This window comes from Ambystoma mexicanum, chromosome 10 (assembly GCF_040938575.1).
Source record: "Ambystoma mexicanum isolate Mex_15411 chromosome 10, UKY_AmexF1_1, whole genome shotgun sequence".
Lineage (NCBI taxonomy): Eukaryota > Metazoa > Chordata > Amphibia > Caudata > Ambystomatidae > Ambystoma > Ambystoma mexicanum.
The window spans coordinates 456,596,581-456,617,354 of NC_090932.1; the positions used below are offsets into that span (position 1 = coordinate 456,596,581).

Sequence of the window (20,774 nt, forward strand, 5' to 3'; positions counted from 1 at the left end):
ACACAAAGAGGAAGTTTCCTGATGATGTTGCAAAGGAGGTCCACCTGTGGAGTGCGCATTCCTGAAAAATGTCTGAGGACAGTCATTCATCTCCCACTGGTAACTGGCTGCCAATTGGCGGCTGAGGGTGTCTGTGGCCACATTGGTGTGGCCCAGAATGTGTACGGCTTGAAGCCGGACATTGTGCTGGATGGGCCAATTCCAAATTTGTATGGCAAGGTCCAAGAGGAGACTTGGTGCCCCCGTTTGATGTAAAACATTGCCACGGAATTGCCCGTGCGAATACGGACCACACTGTTGGGTGCTTCCATATCAGTAACCTGCTTTCCATCCAACTATCACAGTCTTGAGGCGTCCACATATACACCTCGAGGTAACGCAGTGTTGCTCCCCACCCCAGAAGCAGGGAAGTCTGTGGTAACAGTTACTTGTGGGCAGGGCTCTTGGAAGGAGGTTCCCATTGAGAGGTCGCTGGCGAACAACCACCATTGTAGATCTGCTGTCATGCAAGATTTAACTGGAATCTTGGAATCCGGTTCCGTAGCCTGGGACCAGCTGTCTCGAAGAGCAAGCCGAGATTGTCACATCTTCAGGCACGCAAGAGGTAGCACTAACGCGAAAGAAGCCATGAGGCTCAAGAGTCTTTGGAACCACAAAGCAGTCATGTGTGGACTGGGGAAGAGTTGGCACGTGGTCGACAGGTCAGCAATCCAGTCCTCCGTCAGGAAAACTCTGGTACCGACGGTATCCCAACGGAAACCCAGAAAGATCAGGAGAGACGGTCAGACGATTTCCGCCAATTCAGTGACAGCCCAAGATAAAAAAGTAGTGAAGGAGTGACTGAAGATTGGTCAGTCTGTGGGCAAGGTCTGCGTAGGAGCCAATCGTCCAAGTATGGATATACATGGACCCCCTGTAGTCTGAGGAATGCTGGAATGATTGACATCTTCGTAAAGACACGTGGTGCCGAGCCAAAACCAAACACGATACTGGAAGTGTTTCGCTCCCACGGAGAACTGCAGATATTTTTGATGCGGCCTCCAAATCAGAATGTGCATATAAGCGTTGTGAAGGTCCACTACGTTGAACCAATCGGCCTTCCGGAGAGAGGACTTTATCTGGCACGGTGTGATCTTGAATTTCTCTTGGGGGGAGAAAAAGATTTAACTTGGAAAGTTCGAGAGTGCGCAGGCCAGCCTGGTTGGGTTTGGGCACTAAACAGACTGGAGTAGTAGCCCTCCCCTTGCACCCCAAGAAGAACAGGTTCCACTGCTCTGAGGTCTAGAAGTTTCTGTACCTCGGCTCTGAGGGAGGGCGACCAATTCTGCTGGAATGGAGGATTGAAGAGTGGGGAAGGGACAAGCAGAAGCCCGCCCAAGCAACTGAAAGCCCATCGGCCTTCGGTGATTGTCTCACACCCCCAGATGAGACGCAATTCGTCATCCCACCGTAGTCTCGGGCGACCGATGGAAAATATCATTTCTATGTTTTATCGGCAAGGAGACCACCCGTTCAAGGCAAGGAGGCTGTTGGCAGAGAGACCTCGGGGCCCACCAGCTAGAGCATCTGCTTGGCATGCAGGGCAGTCCTGAAAACCTCTGAACCCAGAGAAAGACCGTGTTTGAGACACCGGCCTCAGAGTATAAGAGGGCCTTTGCTGGAGTTTTCGCAAGGACCAACAAAGACTTGGCCGTTGAGCGCTAGCCTTGGTCTTCGTTAGTTCCTCGTGCGTGGAGGCATGGAACAGTTCTTTACCCTCGAAGGGGAGACCAAGCACCTTGTCCTGAACTTCCTTCGAGAACTTTGTAGCGTGCAGCCACACTTTGAGGGAGAGGTCTACCCAGACCATGATGCCTCGGGTGGAGGTGGCTACGTAATGGGCCGCAGCCTCAATTAGATCCTGCACCACAATTCTGGCATCCGACAATCCACCTTTGAAGTCCTGAAGCCTATCAGCAGGAATGCATTCCTGGAACTCCGCTAGCTCCTTCCATAGCTTGACATTTTCAGCTGCCAGGATGAGCTCAGTGTTAGCCTGACGCAGCTGAAGAGCCAAATTGGAAAGGACCTTCCCAATGGCGTCAAGAAGCTTGTCCTCCTTGGAGGATCTGGGACGCTGCAGTGGAAGACAGAGGCCGGCATGGTCTGGAGCGTAGCTGCTGCCACCACCTTCGACGAGGGGAGCGGGCATGCAAAGATAGGTCCTCAGAAGCATGAAGCTTGTATCAAGTGTCAATCTTTTTGTTTAGATGCTGCCTGGAAGGAGGTTTTTCCCCAGACCTTACGGGCCTCGGCCAAGACATCCTTCCGGAGCAACAAGCCGGTGCGCTCCTGCGTCGACAGAATAAAGGCTCTAGAAAGCACCCCCTCCTGTGGAGCTGGGCCTCGGGTACTGGGATGTCTAGCAGCACCATCATGTCCAGCAGCCGTTCGTGAAAGGCTCTAATAGAGCAGGGCGGCACATCGCTGTCCTGGTCCGCTTGGTCTTCATCCAGTGAAGTGGGAGCAGAAGACCTATACGCTGCACGTGGCTCCTCATGGTCTAAAGTGTTGTCTGGCAGAGCACCCAATGTCTTTTCTACCAGGGAAAGCAGAGGCAGGAGGAGGAAGTGGTGGAGGAGGAGGAGGAGGAGGTGGCACCGCCGGGGCCTGTGTAGGATCTGCCAGAGCAGGAGGCGGTACAAGCAGCCTAGGATACATTTCCTTAAACGGATTCTTAAAGTACGCCTTCATAGGATCAGAATGCATAAGCGCCTGAAACTTCCCTAAAAACACATTTTCGGACAAAAGTCTAGGCGCTTAGTGGGCAGAGGCTGCTTGGAAGGGGCATACCCCCATGATCACAAAGAGGATGGTTGCCAGAAAGGACCCCCACTTATTGGATCCACGTAGATGAAAGGTGCGGATGCAGGAGGGAGCAAGACTGTACGCGACAGCGGTGCCCGAGCAAGTCAATCCAATGGAGGGCAGAACGGGCTCTTACTCGCCACAAAGTGTGGAAAAGGCTACTCGGCCCCAGAAGGAGGCCCCTTAGCATCAGCCATGGTAAACTGTAAGATGTAATCAAAATGGCAGCCGTGGTCTGCAGGGGCTGGGCCGCCATTTTGTCGACACCTGAGGCGAACTGCGTCACAGGAGTAAGTGAGGCCATAGTCACCTCAGGGAAGTCAGGGGTCTTGTGACATCTTAGCCTTGGAGCAAGGAAACTCGGCAAAGCCGGTACTTGCAGATCTAGGGTGTGTATTCAACATCTTAGGGACTGCTGAAGAAATAGTCCCAAGAAAGGGACCCTCGACTGAGCCGGTCCTGGAAGGCCTATGGCGTGTGACCACCTTCTTTGACCCCCTCAGCAGAACTGGTGTCACCACGAGCCTGAGCGTGGGAAGGCTGAGAGCCGCACCCTACAGCCAGGACCCTTGATGGGGGGTCCCTCAATCCTGCCGATGTTGAAAATAGCCCCAGGAAGGGGGATCTTCGGGGGTAACCCCGGTACATTTAGCCACCTTGTGAGGGGCCTCAAGCCGAGACGGAGTGCAAATAGTCCCTGATGTGGAAACCTCAGGGCGAACCCCAGTACCAAGAGCCACAGAAAAACTGGGCCCAACTTTAGCCCCTAAACGGGGAACCTCAGAAGAACCTATTTTGGCAGCCCCCCTGTGGGGTCCTCGGAGGAAGCTCTGGTGCGCCTGTTCTGCCCCTTGCGGGACACCTCAGGGATATCACTGGAAGTAGAGCTACTTCAACCCCTCCCAGACCTGGAAGGCCCTGGCTGGGGTGCCCTGATAAAGGAAAGAACTAACCGGTTGTTTCCTTTTCTCGTCAATGAAGAACTGTAAGTGAGGTGGAGGAATGCGTTGAAACACCTACTCCCACCTGACAAGCCGACGCAGGAGTGCACGGACGGAGGGGGAGTCGCAATAGAAGCACAAGTCCCAATGCTAAACACTCCAGGCAGAGTGGAGATCTGCCCTCGCAAAACGACGTTTGCAGGAACAGGATGCTCCGGCATAGTCTGAGGACAAGATGACTGTAGAACTGGAGTAGAAATGAAGGACAAGCGAAAACAAAAAAAAAAAGTGATGAAAGTGCATCCAATCCAGACCGCGTGGAGTAAGGGACTGAAGAGCGATTAGCAGGGCGCAGATCAGGAAGGCGTGTTACGGTCATGTGCAGTGGCCCAGTGTAAAAATAAAAAGGAACATTTTATTTTTGATGCTTTTTTTTTTTACAAAAGCGATGTGGTCCCGTCCCGAAGGATGAAATGTCCCTACAAGTATGGAGGCAAGGGGACGGGACTTAGGAGTAAGTCCATTTCGTCAGGGGTGTTTGACAACTTGTCATTCAGCACTCCAACCAGGCATCAAAATGTACAGTTTTTACTATCCATTGGTGAGTGACATTTGAGACTTGGTGAATAAAACATATGCTATCAGGAGAAGTATGGGGGCAAGTGACTTTATGACAGAGTAGTAGCTTGAAACATACTTTTTACCGCTGCTCCAACCACTAGCTTAACTAAGCATTGGACTACGTGGGTGTTATTCGCTTCTTTACCCTCCCACCCCCTGCACACTTTTAGTTCAGTTTCTTCACATTACAATTCTTAAAAAGATTTCAAAAACAAATACAGTAAAAATACATGTGAGGTGTCGAGTACATCGAGTAGCATCTCCAGAAGGCATTCAAAAAGCATCGAACAGCCACAAACTATCGTACACATTGTTTACAGTGGCATCGAAAGCAATGGGGGGTGTGGGGGCGATAAGAACCTGTGAAAATAGGTGGATCTAGATGTTCAGAAATATAGCATTGAGGAATGCAAAAAAAAAACTAAAAAAAACAGCAGGCACGCTAGATAACACCATGAATGTGATGAAGGCCGAACTCACTTTAGAATTGTTGAAATCTTCTGACAGCTAGGTTCAAAAGACGGCACCAAAGCATAGCAATTGGATACATCTTCAAATTGATCTAGAAACCTGAATTAACCTTGTGGAAAACATTGGTGTACAGAGGGCCACATTTTAGAACACCAAGGTTTATAAATCGAATTGGACACTGGACTAAGCTTAAAAAAAAAAAAAAAAAAAAAAAGGAGTCATGAGTGGAAAAAGTGCCTCACTAATCCAGGAACCCGAAAAGAATTTGGCACCCTAGGTTAAACAAGATACATGGGATTAGATGGGTCTTTAATTGCGAAATTATGGCATCTTTAAATGGCCTCGCAGAAAAGGGGGACATGCAGGTCTAAACTAAATCAGGGCTAAAAAGTTTAACATTAACCGAGTAATTGCCGTTAACAGATTTGAATAACCGTTTTAGTTTTGCAAAAAGTAAACATTATCAGCAAATTAGAGCACAGGGAAGCTTTGCATCCCAGAGACAAAAAAGCAAAGCTATTGAGCACTATTGAAATCCTTCAGACTTTCAAGAAAGCGCAACACAAATTGAAAACTAATTCTTCGTCAGGTCACCAAGGACTGCAAGGTACATAACTCATTGTTCTGGCTTTCCATGTAATAGTGGTTGATCAGGGCTGAACATGCTTTGGCGTGGGAGAGGGAACGCAAACGCATGAATACACCTTTACTGAATCCGTGATGTCACGTAATCAGCATCACTTCCATACAAACTGTATTCATGCAGGGGTTACACTGAGAGCTCACATTATTAAAATCATAGCAGCACTTCATGCACGTTTAAAAATGTGAAACATCCTCATTGTTAATGTCTACTGTATGTGCATACAGTATAAGCAGTGGCACGCCACAGAAGATGGCACGAGCGTTGAGGGAGAATCGGAAAAGACAAAGGGGGGATGGTGAACAACCGAGACCCCACTAAGGGGCGGAGGAACGAATAGGAAGGGAATTAAACAAAAAAAGGGATGCTAGAGCTAAATGGTAAACAGATGGGTCATACAACTGAGTTGAGTTTTCCAGATATAGGTAAACTACATTCCACAGGCTACTATCCGGTCAGAACTTTGTGAAAACTAGGCATCACCAGTCGGAGGTCATCATTTATATGGCTGAAAACGAGCTTCAAGAAACAGAACACTACCACGGAGGACTTTGAACTATACAACATTGCATTGGACACTTTCTTCGCTCTAGTTAAATCTTTTCAATGGTGGGAGAAATATGGTCTCAGAATCGTCAGGCGCATGACCAGGTGAGCTAATGCATGGTGAATAAGCTTAACAGATATTACAGTACAGACATCGAGTCTAGATGAAGGCATTAACTAATGGGCTGGTACAGTATCCTTTCAAGTAAACAGCTGGCATTAGTATCACGTTATTTGGTATTTATGGAATTTGTAATCATAAACTGATCAAATTCCATTATTTCAATTGTTCGAATCTCAAACATACAGGTGTACATACATATGTAGATAACGCAGAGCGATCAATGAAGGAGTTCCATTGTAAAACAGAAGTTTAAAACAGGCCACGGACAACTGATGAAAGTATGTGCATCAAGAACATTCAAATACACGTTTAAAATTTTAATTGCCAATAACAGCATTACTTCCTGTAAAGATAGTGTGGCTAATCCTACTCACCCAAACACTAAAAATCACACTATACGGTGAGCTATTTTCCTAGAAACAATACTACCCAGCCAGTGCAGACTACTATACTCCTAGTCTAGAGTCCCCTCACCCCCACTCTATACCCCAGAAACAAATTCCTTGTGCTGTGGATTAGCGAGGGTCTGCACAAAAAAGCCTAGCAATGCATGTTTTTTTATTTTGCCAGCCCAATCCATTTACTTTAATTTTGCAGGCAGTGCATGAGCTCTAGCACGGGCTCCTCTCCGCTCAGTCAGCCTGCCACCTCACCATTCCCTTAATCCGTCAGGCTGATTAGTCTTACAAGGGTCCCAGGATAGCCCATTTCATTCGAACCACCAGTGAAGCCTTGCCCGGAGTGTCACCGGTTTGCCTGGTGCCTAAAGCCCGACCGAGCTGAACAAAATGAAACTTGCACTCCCACAGGTAAGAATGATCTGCATATTACCTCTGTACACCAGACGTACGCTGCATATGCTGCACAGCCAAACCAAGCATTTCCTCCCTAGCAGGCCACCACCTACTTAGGTTATTTTACGTTTTTACACTCAGATACCAGATGCACTATTATGTAGCCTTTTATGCCTACAGACTTCCCATGTGGCAGTACGGACACGCTGGGCTGGCCTAAATAACCACTACATATATTTTAACTGCTTGCTGCCCAGCTATCACTATCTGCATATCCTGCTCATAGCTGAAATATCACTGCTAGGCTACAATACACAGACTCAGGACTTTGAAATGTGGTTAATTCATCAAGCTATCTACCTGCCTGACACCAAACACTCATACATGGTTTCATCATCACTGCCTGAATACCTAGCACAAGGACTAGAGTGCCTCATCAGGTCAGTTTTGCCCCCAACCGTACGCATTGTTATTTCAGGGTGTAAACCAACATAACTAGCGTTTGGCTGCATTGCCTTATTAGATCTGTATAAACACATTGCACATAATCTAGACAAACTCGCAAGACTCTTACAGATCACACAGCTAGACCACTGTACCATACACTTCTTTCTGCCCAGCTACCTTTTTTTCTCCCTGCTTGAATACCCATCACACAGCTGTTATATTATACCCAACTGCCTAGCTAGCACATAGCTGGGCCATTATAATTTGAAAGCATACCTTGTACATAGTCTGCATACCTAGCACGAGATGCCCTGTTTTATCATAAAAAAAGGCACATAGATGGGCTGTCTTACTGTAATAGTATACAGCTAAGCTGTTTCACTGCAACATCTGCCCATGTAGCAGACTGCATATAGATAAATATCCAGGTTGTTTTATTGGAGCCCTCGTAACTCAGCCCAGCTATGTGAGCACGTAAAACAGCTTTGCTATGTGTTCGGTATGTCAACTTATACCACCTCAGTTTTGGCTGCCTGCAGCACAGATCCCTTTCCCAGTCATATATTGTAGTGTGCTACAATTCCCACTCCTATTTTCTGTGCAGAGGTGTGGGTCGTTAACAGGGCTATTTAGTGGTGGTACCCTCTCCATGCCCCCCCCCACCTCTGTGGTAAGACTAATGGATGTCCCAAACAAATCATTCCCCTGGCACATCCCGTTGTGCAGCAACCACCAACCCCACAGGTACTTCCTGGTGGGGCACCTATTCCCTGTGCCCTTGCACTCCCTTTGCCCCAAGGTCCATCTGTCCCAGGTGTGGGTTGCCTCTCCCCCCCTTTGATTCTAATACCATCTGTTGTTCAATTAGGTTGGTCCCATCTCTCTCCTTTGTTTCCGGTAGGACCCCCTATGGCAACGGATACACCTGGGTCTCCCTCTCATTCAGACACCCCTCTAATTCCCTGCACTTTGCTGTGATCTGGCCTATACCCCAGTCTTTCCAGTTGTGTGTTCATTCCATTGGGCTTAAGTGTTGCTCATACGTTTTAATCCTGCTCTGAGTTGCAGAGCCAGGTTTTTAGAAGTTCAGAATTTTAGATGCCTTCATGGTTTTTGAGTTAGGCCTTGAAACATTAAGGGCCTCCCTGGCAGGTTCAACAGTGTAAACTATACATTACGTTTAAAATGCAGAATCCAACAGAGGATACAATGATGGGCTTGATAGAGAAAGCCAATAACATTTGAAATAACCCAGTAATGAAAAATGAAATTACATCAGAAAAATTATTAGAATACCTCCTTTTGGAACCTCCGTACGTGAATCCAAGTTGTTCAGCAACCTTTACACTAAATTAAGAACAAAAGCCCAAAATTGGGACCCATCACTGAGTGTGGACTCACTGAACACTAAAAGGCAATAGAGTATGCTAGCCAGGGGTTTAGCACATGTGTGTGATTATCTCCTGAAAAATAGTAGTTAGGACCTGAAGCACTTTAGAATAATGCTTTGTTTTAACATACTACCCTTGTACGAATACACTGCAGCCTGAGAAGATATCACAGTTGAAGATGAATGCAGTTTCTGTAAAATTAACGGGAAACTACAAGACACATTCTAGAAAAAAAGGTTTACAACTCTGTATGAGACTTAACATCTGTCCCAAGACCACATTTTGGGATGCAATATATTCTGCCAGTGTGTTGGTGATAACAAGGGGAAGCCCATTACATTTGGAAATGAGTGGTTATAATTGATGAATGCATCCAAGTCAACTGATCGATTTCACATTGCTAATGGTGAATTGATGGTAATAGTATGTTGTAAAGGTCTTTTTACGAACGTGTACTCTGTTTAGAATATAAATTAAATTTAAGATAACGTTTAAGGTTTGGTATCCCTCTTGTCCTCCTGGAGAACCACGACAAGAGGAATTCAGGGTGAGCTGCATTTTCATTGAACAGGGTAACAAGTTGCTAGCTCTGCTACAAAGGTCATTTAATTAGGAAGCCTACAGATATATACAGCAACTTGCTATGCAATCCTGCTTACGTAATGCCTTCCAATATACCATCAAATCTTATTCTACTTCACATGGCAGCTTTCGACACCAGCAGCGCGCCACACTCTGGACACAAGAATATGGCACTGAAAGCATATACACCATCTTTTTTCGCCAACAACAATGAGAACCACCAACGGCAGCATCCCACGAGGATCAAGTCTTTCCTCACTTTTGGCTCCTTCATGAAACTAAAAGCGCAGACTACCATGTTACAACTAACTATGCAGAAAACTCAATTTTCAAGTTGACTGCTAGCACCAACTCAACAACTCACTCAAGTGGTATCTGAGGAAAAACCTCTGGTTGACCAGCAGCAACCTAAAGCTAAACCCAAACAACTAACACCATCTTACAATGTACTCGTTGACCTCACTCATGCCCCCCTGAAAATGGGAATAAGTGAATAGGGACTACCATGGGTCTTTGTGGTCAAAAATTAAAAATGTAATGGGATATGTACACGTCATTAGGTTGACTGACTAGAAATACAAATATGTAAATATGATATTCCGTAAAACCTCTACTGTGAATAAGCGTGTGTTATGCTCTTTTGCGTGATTTTTTTTTAAAATAGCATTTATTAATGCTTATTTAATATTCTTTCCAGATATTGTTTGGAATGTATTCATATGCCCCTGAAGAAGAGACTGTTTTGAAACTCGTTGGGCCACAAAATAAATCACTTATGTTTTATAAGAATACGGATTGTCAGTTTATCTGATATGCATTTAATCATATGAAATGTTTCTTATTGTTATGAATGTAATGATGGGAAACTATATTGAAAGACAATACACAACCAAATTTCCTGGACTCAAAACATTGAGCCTTTTGATAGTGTGCAGGGGATGGGAGTTCCCATATTAGGAACTAACTTGTTCTCTGATTCATACTATACAACCCAAATGCCAGAGTTGGTTATTATCTCCTCTGCACCTTAAACATACTAAACATTTTTTGCCTAAACAATAACAAAACTTGAAAAATTACTGGACAGAAATGGGAGTGCATGTTGATTTCTCATTTAATAAGTGAAGCACCAACAGTAATTAAAATAAATTTGCTAACACCCCTGCACAGTGGACCCTCACTAGACAGTTCAATGCAATAGTACTAAAATGCTACTACCACCTAAGCTCCACCAGATCCTTGCATATGCAAGCTTCCCAGATTAGAACCTTGACATAATCTCACCGATATGGTCAGGAATAGATCATGCAAGTAGCCTAGATCTAGGGATACTGACTAACCAAGAAATAATGCATCCAAAACATGGCAGCAGGACTGCTATTAAGAATAAATAAGAGGGAACACATACCCCAGTGATGAAAAGCCTACACAGGGTGCTTGGTTGGGATGCATGTTTCATGTTCCAACGTAGAGAAGGGGTTCACGTTGCGCATGTCATATTAGAGCAATGTTGCGGCTAGGTTAGGCGTGATGCTGCAATTTAACATGTGTTCATGTAGGTACATGGATTGGGATAAATGTTATTATAATTAGTTTGGATCATTTTGATTTGCATCATGTAGCAACATACAATAAGTTGTGGGGACACAATGTAATTGTGCAATGTACAACGTGTAGTGCTTAGAGTGGGATGAGAGGAGCTTTATGCATGCGATAAAGTAGTACATGAGGGCAAAGCCACCGTGAGGGGTAAGGTAGTCCTGAACAATGTAAATGTGGGATTCGATAATGGTATAGATTGCAGACATGTTCTAGGATGTTATGGGAATATGGGGTTTGTTGCGAGTACATAGAAATATTGCAGATCAGTTTTCCACCATAGCGGAGGAGGTGACCTTTGCATGGCCTGAAGGGCTGAAAGACCAGGTCAAGGAAGGAAGATTAAGCAAACCACATTTGGGCAACTGGTGATGGCATCAAATGGTTACTTGAGGCAAACATTAAATGAAGTGACATCGAGTCGTCCGTTTAGGACTAGATGGATATGGGGAACAAGTCTTCATGGGAGCAGTCTTGTTAAGTCCGGCCAAATGGGGAGGTAAATTGGGGTTAGTTCATAAAACACATAGAAGGGGTGCTCGAGGGCAGAGTTTACCAGTGTTTTATGGGTTTTGTTTGGGCTCTTAGGAAGATGAGCAACATGTGTGCTGGAGGCTGTATGATTCGTGATGGTAGTTGCAATTAAGGTATTGTGAAGGAATGCAGAAGTAGTAAACATGGGACATTAGCTCATCTGGGGCAATAAGAGGTTTATTGCTTGATCAAAAAACATGGTAGTTTCTCCCCCTGCTCTTGTTTGAGGTTTACTTGTAAGTCTTGCACATCATCCAACCATATGGGACAAGTCAAATTGAATTGTTTTTAGATAAGGAGATTATGTTTACAATGTTATGGCTGATTTATGAAAAGAAAGCATACGGGACGGGGTGTTTTGTCAATGTGTGCAATGGGATTTGAGAATTTAAGGGGGATTAGATTTCCTTGTACAGGGTTAGCCGATGGAATTTTGAGGGATTACTTTGTAACAATGCGATATTATGTAAACTGTCCAAATGTGTATAAAAGCTGCAACTTTACGGAGCACTGATAAGACAGTTTTTAGCTTCACAGGGCTGACTAACACCTTCCGGTTGACAGTGTAATAAACTTGCTTTTCGGACAAAGTACATTTGCTCTTTTTTGGAGCAGTTTATAAGCATTGGATTTTGGAGTCCCATTCCTACATCTGATGACCTGTGACGAGATCTCCAGGCCCTCCAAGCTGGGAGGTTTCCTCAGTGCACACTCAGCTGCAGCGCCTATCTGCAGTAATCAGTTTACGTGGACATCAAGAATGGCCTGCAGGTGCTGTGCTGATGCAATATTTTTTTTTTTATTTTTATACACAGCACGCCATTAGGCCTCAGTGCGCACATAACAAAAACAGTGAATACAATACAAGAAAGTGATAAATAATCAGAGGTAGTTCGATGAAGCAAGGTGTAGTCCAGCTGTGCAGGTCATGTGAAGGGAGGGGGATTCAGTGGACGGATTTTGAAGTGGGGGTGTGGTGGTTGACTGAAAAGGTTTTTTATTTATGGGATTGTGCAAGAGGTGTAGGAGTCAGAGGTGGAGTTTTGTTTGGAGTCGGGAGGTTAATTGAAACCGAATGAAAGTGAGAGATTGGACTTCTGATTGTGATGGTATGGTGAATTGTTATATGTTGCAAGGCCTTTTTTCCACTTTATTTAATCATTATTTGTAGTCAAAGTAGTGAAAATATCTTCCGTAAGTGCAGCGTTTTAGTAAAAAGCACTGGACTAGTGATAAAGAGCGGTGAAGTAATGGAAAACATTGCACTTTGTGCTCGAGGGAAGGAGATCAATGAGGAACAATGGTAATTGTGTTATATTGATATTATGCAATCTTGTATAAAAGTGTTCATGCAGATTAGTTTGAAGTAAGGTGATTGAGGTGCAAGTGAGAACGAGGAGAGTAATTGAGAAGTTTAAAAGAATTTGGGGTGGGAAGCATTTAACTTTTGTTCTGTCATTTTTGGAAGGCTGCAGGATTGTTGAATTTTTGTTAAAGTATTTTTTTGGGGGTATTGTTAGATCAAGGTTGTTTGAGTATGGAGCCTCCACTGTATCATGTATGCCAAATTATTCCAAAGAAGAGACTCTGAAGTACCGCAAACGGTCGATAGAAGAGACTAAAGTTAGGATGTTCACTTGGCCCAAACGCGGGGGACGTATGATAAAGGGGTGTTGGAAAATATGCATACATTTTTATCAAGAAGGGAAAGAAATTGGAGAAAAGGCAGATCATCTTAGAGCTGTGAAGGATGTTTGAGGAGGCATGGAAGGTCCCTGGAGAAACAGTTGGGGAAATGGGGCAGATGCAGGGAGGTAGGAGGCCCCTAGCGGCTGCCACCGTATGGGCGTTTTCCTTTATCGCCCGCTGCCGGATATACTAATCCCCAATATGAGCCTCCATTGTCTCAATACTCCACCTCAGCAGTTGTGAGGAGGAAAAACACTGCCAACATGCGACTAATAAGAGACTTACATTTAGTCACAAGGGACACACAGACCAGCTGTGGAGACTGATGTTGTTCCAGGTATGCTTTATTGGTACAATATGTACAGTTCCAGTTACTCTCAGGTATTTACAGTAGTCTGGATGACAGGACAAGGACTGGGATAGGTAGTACAGTACACATGAAGGAGAAGACCCACCGGCCATCCACTCACTCCAACTCAGGCTCCCGAGTTGGGGAAAAAAACAAAAACATATGGGTTGACAGACACCCACTTCCCAATATATCTGAACTATCGACCTCAAGGAGGCGACCCTCTTGAACTGTATAGGGGCAGAAGCACAGACTTTTCAGGACCCTTCCCGAACCCGGCAACATGGGAGGAGATGGCAACCGCAAGTTTGACATAGCATTGGCCAAACTCACCAGTCATTGTGGCAAATCAAAAATCCCACCCTGGACCAAGCCACGGAGATAGCAAGGAGCAGGGAAAGCTAGGCTAGCAGAACAGTTAAGAAAGGAAGCCGAAGATGGAATAATGCCTCCAACCGCCAGGATAGCGGAATGGTTGAGAATGGAGGTAGAAAAATAAAGTGTGTAGAAGTCTAGAGAAAGAATTTGCACAAGTAAGGGAGCAAAGGAGCAGGAAGATGATAACTAGCAAGTAGCAAAGACAGGGTTGGATCAGTGGAAGTCTGGACAGTCTTTAAAGTAGATATTAAGGTGGACCTTGCAGAGGGAGGTTTTGCTTTGAAAGTGGAATTTGAACTGCAAGCAAGAGAACCAGTGCATCCTGGTAGCGCAGGCTATGATTCAGAATGCTCAGAAAGGGTTAGGGAGGTAGAATAAGAGGCAGAAAAGGCAAACTGATGGAGAACAGGGAGCAACACCTAAACTAGATTTTATGGCCAATTTCCCTCACCTAGTGAGTCCCCCAGCAGCTTTGCTGGATTTCTGGAGTTCTTTTTTTTTCACTTTGTAAGAGTGTGCCTCTTTTTCCCACTCTTACCTGTGTTTTTGCAATGTGTATTTCATCTGCTTTTGTGATTGTGGACTCTGGAGTACACCACTTCTGTAGCCCCCTTCTTTTGTGTGTTACACAGCGCCTTCAGTGCAGTGACACAGGGTTGTCTTTTAGACTTCCCACCGGCTGCCATTAACTTTAGTCGTTTAACCACAGATCCAGTGCAACCCATCTTTCATTGAGTACTGGAAAGGGTTAATCCTTAGCCCTTTTTATGTATACCTCCCTGAGCATTGGTTCGCTCTTTTAAAATTTAGACTTTGCTGGTGGCAGTGGTATCTACCCTAACTTTTTCTACCGAGATTATACTATATAACGTGGTATTGTTTTAGGCTATTATATTAGCCTCGAACTTAAACCCGCTTGACCAAATACTTTTTCTTTTGGCTCCGGTCGGGTTTATTCGCCATTTCTATTTGTTAAAGGCCTTCTTGTGTTTTACTTTGCCTGGCAAGCCAGGGTTGCCTCCTTTGTTCAATGTCTTTTGGCGGGCTTCTGCCAAGAAGCCCTCCTCCAGGTGCCTGGGTGTCTAGGCGGGCTGGATTTGAGGGAGGGGTGTAGTTTCCCCCTGCACAGGGGATCCTAGGAAACCCAAGTCGCACTTTGCCACGATTGGCTGAGGTGGTTGTCCGGGCTGGACAACCCCCCTGCTGCGTGATTGACAGCAAGGCTGTGTGAATGTGGGATTTTCGCATAAAGGTCAGGTCTCTTGGGCTTGAAGTCAAGAGTCGCCACTGGAACTACAAGGAAGCAAAGAGAAGCGGAGACGACGGCTGCAGCAACTACCCCGTCCCGGTGAAACCCTGCTGCAGTCCTGAGCGATCTACCCTTCGAAGGCCAGAGAAGCTCCAGTCCGGAGTTTTCCCTTGAGCCTGCTGGGGATGACCAGCTCATCTTCCACAGCCAGAGGACCCCCTTCTTGGTTGAAATCGCTGCACACAGCTGTAGTGGTCCGGATAGCCATCTGAAGAGCCTCTCCTGTTTTTAAGGTGCGCACCTTTTATTCACCGTCGCTGCTGCCGGCCTCATCCCTGTGTAGTGCAGACCCCTCCAGACGTCCTTCGCACCGAAGCTCCAGGAACCGTGAGTCTGCAGGAAACTACCAGGAATTCCATGGCACCAGCTTCTTCATTGAACAAGGTACAGTGTTCTGCTTGAAGAATTAGGGTGAACCCCTTTTCTTCCCCTCCAAGCTTGCCCTGGTTTTCCCCCCTCCTTATAACTTTTGCTTCCTCTGTTGACAATATCTAAGTACTCCTGGCAAAGTTGAATCTCGAACTGTCCGACTGTGATCCTTGACAACAGGAACCCGGTTCCACTTTACAAGGGCACTGGCCTATTGACTCTCGAACTCCTTTCAACTAGTGTTCTCTGATTCTGTCTGCCTTGACAAAAGTATTGTCTATGATGTTTGCCCCTAACTCTCTGGTTAACTCAGGTGCCAAGTGTGTTTTTACCCGGTAACATTTCTTGCTGCGGATACGCGTTTCTTTAGTAAGACCGAACTGTCATTACTGTCAAAAAGTGATCGCAAGTGTATTCCCGGTAACGTCTTGTTTCACAACATCGGTCCATTAAAACATAGGGTACTTACCTTGAGTTGGTGTACCAAAGTGAATTGGTTGGTTGTAGTGTATTTTACGTGTGAATTTGAATTAATAGAAGTGTTGTGTTTATAACAAATGGTTTAAAAATAAATGTACTTATATTTTTTTACCTGAAACCTTGAATCAGTGTTTGCTTGAGTCACAGTAATCGTGGTCTGTGTGTAATCTCTGCTACTGCTCATACTCTTGAGATAAGCCTGGCTGCTCAGCTACTGCTACCACTTTAGCATAGTAGTACAGGCTTGTACCAAAGGTAAAACTTGTATTGCCACCTTTAGTCTTAAGTGTGTGTAGTGGTCCCTAAGGGCACTGCACAGGATTCTGCCTAACACTAGCCGTCCAGGAAATCACACCATGGGGTCTTAGGACGCCCCATGGTGGTCGTGTAGCAGTAATTAAATGTAAGGGGGGAAAAAGTAATCCCAATAATGGTAAAAGAGATGCAGTTCTCGTTACTTCAGAAAGGTTTTGAGGAGAGCACATTATGTCCCATGGTCACAAATGGACTGGAATAATCGGATTACATCACTACGCTCGCTCAATGCAGGGGCAGGGACGTGGATTTACACATTACAAAAAACAGCAGGTGTTATTTTGGCCATCAGAGATATGAAACATTTGGTTACTGTTCTTATTGAACAAGTGGATGAAATTCGTGAAAAAGCAGGCTATCCATGGGTACAGATCGACATTAAATCTTGATGGGTCATCTTTTACTAATTGCAGCGCAAGCGTTTTGGCAGCTTTGAGAGTCATGCATCCCAATACACTGGACATTAATTCAATTATGGCTAAAATCATGAAGGCTGATGACCGCCATATACAACAGATTCCGGAGATATGGAGAGCGGAGACAGGGGAGGCATGGGAAACAAATGTAACCATATTTTATCATATGCTAATGTACGCCAAAGGAGGTACAAGATTTGAATAATGTCATGGGGATAGAAGCAAAGGGTTGGCCAGAAATTCAAGCACATAGTGCATCAGGCAGGAGAAGGACAAGACGACAGCAGACTTGGCTCGAAAAAAAAACAGGCTAAAATACATTTAGAAGGGACAATCACAAGCACCGCTGAAGGACCACAGGGGCAATTTTAATAAAGGAATTTTGCAACAGGATAGATAGATTTACAATCTGGAGGTAAATGGGAGGTTTTCCGATGGGCAGAGATTAGGCTTCCCGAGAGGGGGAGGTGATTAATTTGGGGGATGAGGCCTAGGTTTCGTAGGCAGATGGGAGGCCAGTTTGGAGGACCACATGGAGTCCAGTGTTCGTCCTGCGACAGGATGGGGCATTTGTCACAAGATTGTAGGGTTAGGCCATCATTTTTATGACCCACGTCACTAGTCGATCCCAATGGATGGTCCCTCCGACCAGGTCATATGCCCCAGGGTACAGCCACAGCAAGCACGGGTAGGACAGAACACGCGTCTGAAGCTGCACAGAGCTATGTGCCAGCATAAGCACTGGTTCAGCCATGGGATAGGAATACTTTGCCTAAGGGTATGGTTTCACATTATCAATTCAATTTGTTTATTCGGAAACAAATTTTCCATAAACAGCAATACAGGATAAAATACATGCCACGAAGATAAAAACACATTACATAAGATGACTAAGTTTAAAAAGCGTGTGTGTGTGTGTGTGTGTGTGTGTGTGTGCCAATTAATATCCTCGAAAGGGGTACCAGAGTAAGCAGTTTATCAATGTTCAGTCAAGATTTGAGCTATGATTTTAGTTCTCCGGTGCCAGGCCTCAAGTTTACATTCTACTGGAGCGTGCGTTTTGGGAGGAAGTCCTTTCCCGCTCCCAGGCACAAGCACATATGCCGTCTAGGACAGCCCACAAAGAGCTACCTGTAGAGTCTTACTGTCGATCTGGAAAAAGAACCCCCAGGCAGGTGCTAGGATAGGTGACCAAACTTTCATACAGGGTTGATAAAGGGGAAACAAATCTTTTATCAAGACAGGTAGGTTTCCCCTTTCAGGAAACACTGACATGCTGGGATTATCCCAACACGGATGATTTACCTATTAAGGTAGGTACACAGCATTTATCATCTCCTTTGCTGTATTGTACAGCTACACCAGTGAAACTTTTGGGCAGGGATCCTTTGAGCAAGTTGAATATGATGATCTCCGTCACATATGAAGGTACAGCATGCTCAACTCAACGTTTTTATCTAGCCAGGAAAATGGCGCTTCTGCGAGCAAGCAATGTCAGTGCAAAAAGGGGGTGCCTGTAAATTCAGATTTGTTGCTCTACGGAGTGATGGTGGTGTTGGGATGGGTGGCATGTATTATAAAGAGAATGTGGGTGCCCGCTTAATTTTTATTTTGTCCCAGAGTTCCACAAGAGATTGCACCAGGCACCATAGTTAACCTACTTCTGGAAGCGGAAATCAAAAAAGGACAAAGGGGTTCTCAGGCTCTGGTGAGGAAGGAGAAGGGGGGGAGGGTGTCTGATGAACGCTTGCTAAAGAATGCAAAGGAAACATGAGAGATGGTCTCAGATTTGGGCGCATTGCCAGATGAGAGCATAGGGAGATCCCAGACTGTCTATTGTCAGAAATACATTGCCATATTGGAAGGAAGCTATGGAAAAGGTGCCTAGTCACTTTTGGACTAGTAATCATGATGTGGGATTGCTGAAAAGCACAGGAGCCGTATGGACACTTTTTAAACCTGGTGAGATATTGTCACGTGTAAGACAGATCTCCCTCATATGCTTCCCTAGACAAGACAACATTATGGCGTTGTGGAAGCAAGGTATAATCCAGCCTTCTGTGTCCCCATGCAACACTGCCAACTATCCTGTGGAGGTGAAAGGGTTCAGTTGGATGCTGGTACAGGATTTGCGTCCTTTGAATAATATTGAGGCTGAGTTTCCAGTGTTTCCCCATCCTGCTACCATTCTCTGAAACATCCCTATTGGTTCTACCCACTTTACTGCAATTGATCTGAAGAATGCATTTTTTTCTGTTTGCTTGCACCTAGATTCTCCGAACCTTATAGTATTTGCATATCTTGGCCAATGATTTCAGCACACAAGATTACCACACGGTTGTGAATTCAAATAATTTTAATTGGGTGGTTCACATGGATTTTGGGAATATGCATGTGCCTAGTAGTGATTCAGTATGTGGATAATTTGTTAGTCTGTTGCACTTCAGAGAAGCAGCATCGAGGATTCAAGAACAATCCGCCTGCTCGCAGAGAAGGGGTTCAAGCTGGACAAGGAAAAATTACAGTATTGCCCGACAGTGTGCCTGGTGCAAGTAATATCGCCCACATGAAGAAAGTGATGCCTGAGCGCAGTTGCAGTTCTGAGTACACTGCAGCCAGTTATTGTAAAAGATGCAGCCGGTTTGGGGACTTTTAGGTCTTGGATTTTTGACTACTCTATTCAAACGAGGCCCCCAATGCAAGGTCTCAAGGAAGAACAAAGTAAAAGGTCTGAGTGGTTGGAAGAGATGGTAACTTGCTTCCAGAAATGGGAAGGGGATGACAGCGGTCCTCACCCAGAGAACCTCAATGAGCGATAAGCCTCTGACTGCATGACTGAATCCAAGAGTACACTATAATAAACCAGTTCCCGTGTGAGCAGGCTCTGACAGCAGCAGCTTTCGCCATTTCAAATTCTTCGACTAGTAGTATGGGCTGCCCGGTGACCTATGTTGAACATTCAGTTTTTGCAATTTTGGAACTCACCACGCAGTTTCAGGAAGTGTGGTAATGTTATCAAATGCCTCTATTCATCCAGTGAGATGTCACAGTCAATCCCACGGCATTTGTTGCTGAGCCGGTGAAACATTATGTCGTACATGATTGTGCGACCTATGAAGGGGACGAGAGAACACAAGTCAAGGAAGATGCACTAGAGGGAGGTGGTGTACTCTGACAGTTCAACAATTGATCAAGACACTGGAGAAAGGCATACAGGTGTGGCAATTGTGGGCGGTGAATACCAAATCTGGATGAGGAAGCATTTGCATTATTCCGCGTAGACCGCAGAATTGGTATCCGAGGTGCTAGAGATAAGGAGAAAGCAGTCACCATTCACTGACTCTGCGTATGTCAGCTTGACCATGCATTCAGGTTTGTCGAGATTACATAGGAGTGTTTAGAAGACTGCATTACGGTCCGGACTAATTTAAATACAAACAATGCCAGCCGAGGTAATAATCATCAAATGCACCGTGCACACTAACAAGACTGACCAAATAGCACTGGGCGGCATTCAAAGAATGGCAAAGAAGGCTGCCCATTTACTATTTAGATTCCCAAATCACAGATCCAGTGTCCCAGCAGGTACAGTTACCAGTTCCTTCCACTGTAGTTCCCTCAATTCAGATAAATGTATTGATTATTTGCATTTGGTTAAATATAAACCTTTGCAAAAATTTAGTAAAATACACACAGACAAAAAATAAACACCACGGCATACATAAATACAATGTAGTTGTATTTATGATTGCAGTGACTTTTGCCTTCAGTCTCCCGAGCTCCCCCGGGCCCAGGGGGACACAAAGTGAAAGCCACTGCAATTATAAATACAATGTTGTTGTATTTATGATTTCCATGGCTTTCTAAACACGGCAATCATAAATACAACTTTGTATTTATAAAAGCACTTCTCTGCTCTCCGGCACCAA

General features: G+C 45.1%; 1 protein-coding gene across 5 annotated transcripts in view; it reads right to left on the bottom strand.

Moving 5' to 3' along the window:
- Positions 1 to 20,774, bottom strand: part of STAG1 (STAG1 cohesin complex component) — a 2,120,576-nt gene that overhangs the window by 1,676,022 nt on the left and 423,780 nt on the right. Inside the window, exon 1 of one of the 5 annotated variants that reach the window (XM_069618023.1) lies at positions 19,831 to 19,958. The exons of the other annotated variants lie outside the window; for them this stretch is intronic. The gene's annotated coding sequence lies outside the window, so the exon portion shown is untranslated. Of the gene's footprint in view, positions 1 to 19,830; positions 19,959 to 20,774 lie in introns of those variants that run through there. 5 annotated transcript variants of the gene reach the window in all.